Source organism: Hipposideros armiger, unplaced genomic scaffold (assembly GCF_001890085.2).
Source record: "Hipposideros armiger isolate ML-2016 unplaced genomic scaffold, ASM189008v1 scaffold_39, whole genome shotgun sequence".
Lineage (NCBI taxonomy): Eukaryota > Metazoa > Chordata > Mammalia > Chiroptera > Hipposideridae > Hipposideros > Hipposideros armiger.
Window position 1 is genome coordinate 4,465,686 of NW_017731389.1, and position 3,113 is coordinate 4,468,798.

The 3,113-nt window shown below is 38.0% G+C and overlaps 1 pseudogene; it reads left to right on the forward strand.

Annotated features, from left to right (window-relative positions):
- Positions 1-2,862, forward strand: part of LOC109380617 (testis-expressed sequence 9 protein-like) — an 8,486-nt pseudogene extending 5,624 nt beyond the window's left edge.
- The last annotated feature ends 251 nt before the right edge of the window (positions 2,863-3,113 follow it).

Consider the following 3,113-nt stretch of genomic DNA (forward strand, 5'->3'; position numbering starts at 1 on the left):
TCTCTCTCTCTCTCTCTCTCTCTCTCTCTCTCTCTCTCTCTCTCTCTCTCTCTCTCTTTCTTCCCCTTCTCCCCCCTGATTTTGGGGGAGGTGACCTCCCAGTTGCCTAAAATTTCCTGCAGGTTCTCTGGGGGTTTCCTTCACAGCTCATCCCACCTGTAAACACTCACAGCCTTTAACAGGTGTAAAATTTACAGCGAAGGCATGGTGGTTTTTTGAGCTCTGAGCTCAATTACCCTAATTAACTGTCCCATTGCTTAGTGCTGGCTTCATTACCAAATCAAAGTACAACTTAATTGCTCTTTTAAACTCCTTTGAATTTTCAGACCTAATTTATCTGCAGCCTCAAGTTTCTGAAAAAATAAGCACCTGTGGGTTTCTAAGGTTAAGTAGGAATTCACTGTGTGTGAGGCCTTCCTTGCTAGGCCCTTCCTAGGCCCCTGTTTTCCTTTTTTACTCAGCCGCTTGAGTTAATGGATCTTTGCCTTCCATGTACCCTCCTCGCTGGCAAGTGACACCAGCAAGCTTAAGAATAATTTCCTGTGCTTTACCACCACCTTGTGGTTTATGAGAAAAAGTACAGAAGTAGACTGCATCCATCTTGAGATCACTGAGCATAATTAACAGCCTTGAAGAGCCATCTGGCTTTTGCTGTCTCCTTCAGTCTGACAGGAAATGAGATTTGTTACTCAATATGGAATTTCTCCTACAGGATAAACTGCCTGCTGAGAAATCAGGTGGTGTAGCAGGTCCAATTTGAACTAAACAGAGAATAATGCAGAAACATAAATCCAAGCTGCTACTGTTCTATTATTTAGATGGAATTGTGTCCACCTTTTACAGATGACTTGGCTCAGCCAGAGGACTTGGCATCTATGTCTACTGTTACTGCAAAATGTTGAGCTAATGTTTTCAGTTGCTCCAAGTTAGGAATTATTTCCTGGCCGTCAATGATACACCCTGAAAACTGTGTTCACTTCATGGATTTGCAACCCAACCTGCAGCAGAATTTCACCAACAAACATATTAGTTTGGCCAGCATAGGTTGAAAATAAATGGCATTAGAAAACAGATAGATGGGGCAGAAGCTTTACCAATAACCATAACCTCACATACTTCCTATTATCTTGCACCAATACTCCTTAATCCCTTTACCATTTACTTCTGCTGGGAAAGTATATGAGTGCAATTTCCTTACTGGTCCAGAGAGGCCAATTAATTTGCCTGTGATCACACTGTTAGTCACTGGCAGAAACTTATTCGCTAACTTACCATTCTTTTTTATTTTTAGCTGAGCCATCCTGCCACCTGTTGGCAGCTCAGCGGCAGCTCAGCTCAGGCCAGACTCAAACCGCTGTTGCTCAGAGCTCAAACCCTTGAGCCAGCTCTTAACCAATTACCAATTGAGCCACTCAGCCGGCCCTTAACTTACCATTCTTAATAATTAACTACTTCATCGCACAGATTTCTTCTTGAAAATAAATTGTCAGGGCCCCTGTTTTCTGTCTCCTGACCACCCTGAAGCTTTCCCATGTAGCCCTGTGTGTCATGCTGTGCTTCTCTAGGACCGAGGCAGACCATTTCAGGGACTCCACTCCCATCATGGGTTCAGCAACCAGCCACACCTCCATGAGATCTGTTCACCAAGGAGGAAGAATATAAGCACTTAAATGCAGAATCAGAGTCAAACACAACTGATCTGGTTCCACAACTATAGAAGTAATAAGAGATCAACAAGAAGTATAATCGCCTATTTCAACACAAATTAAATTGAAGAAGAAGGTGATTCAGCTTAAGGGGTCTATTATCATCTGAAGGGACAATTTATATTCAGAAACTAAGCCAAAGACCAAAAACATTGATCCAGTAAACAAGATTCAAAACAATCCACATTCTGCAAATAAAGGAAGGAAAACAAATTCCAGTATAAAACTGAAATACTCTGATGTACAAACTGCTAATGAATTATCCATTCCAGAGGATTTCTCAGACTTTTCTCTTGCAAAACCAGTTAGCAAAATTGAAGGGCAACTGGAAGAAGGCTTACCTGATTGTATACATGATGACATTTTTTGTAGTGTTAATAAAGACATTGGAACAGAAGAGCACAGATCAGATTTCTAAAGGCCAAACCCCATGATATGCAGGAGCAATTGGATAATGCCATATGTAAATGCAATAAAAGGGAGAACGAAAGTCAAGATTTAAAGTCCGAAGTAAAAAGTTTTGAAGAAAATTGTGTGAGACGGCAGCAACAATTAATTTGCAACAACAGTCTCAAACAGAAAAAGATAAAACTGTTTTCAAAGAAGCAAAAAGAAAATATGATGGATTATAGCAACAGCTGTCTTCAGTAGAAAGGGAATTAGAAAATAAGACTACTGGGTGGTGAACACACAATGTGATATATAGATGATGTATTACAGAATTGTACACCTGAAACCTATGTAAATTTACTAACCATTGTTACCCCAATAAACTTTAATTAAAAAGAAAAAAGAAAGAAAATAAGATTACAAAAACAAGCTGCCACTAGTCAAAGTGCCACAGAATTTCGCTTGAATAGAGCTCTATAAGAAGCAGAAAAGTATAAGTTGGAGCTAAGTAAATTAGGCAAAATAACAAGATATGTTGTAGCAACTGAAGAACACACACATAAAACCAAAGCCTTAAAATCTGAAAACAGGAAGCTAGAAAAACAGAGTAGAATTAATGATAGGATTCAAAAAACTATTAAAATTAATTGATGTTTTAAAAAGGCAGAAGATGCATATTGAAGCTACCCAGATGCTGTCTTTTACCGAAGAGGAATTTATGAAGGCATTTAAATGGGGAAATTCTCAAGTGATCTATTTTAGTTAATCTCTATAACTGACAGTGTGTGGTGATGGATATACATTTTATTTAACTTAAGTTGTAATGGTTTGAATTATTTTTACTCTTAATTAGTAATGAAGATATTTGGTAATGAAATCAAAATGACTCCAAAAAATTCCCTGTTTAGATTAGGGGGAATACAAAATGGATATGTAATTACTAGAAAAAGGAAATAATTTGTAAAAATAAAGCAATAGGAATTTTTAAAAAGTCATCATAATTTTGCATAATATCAG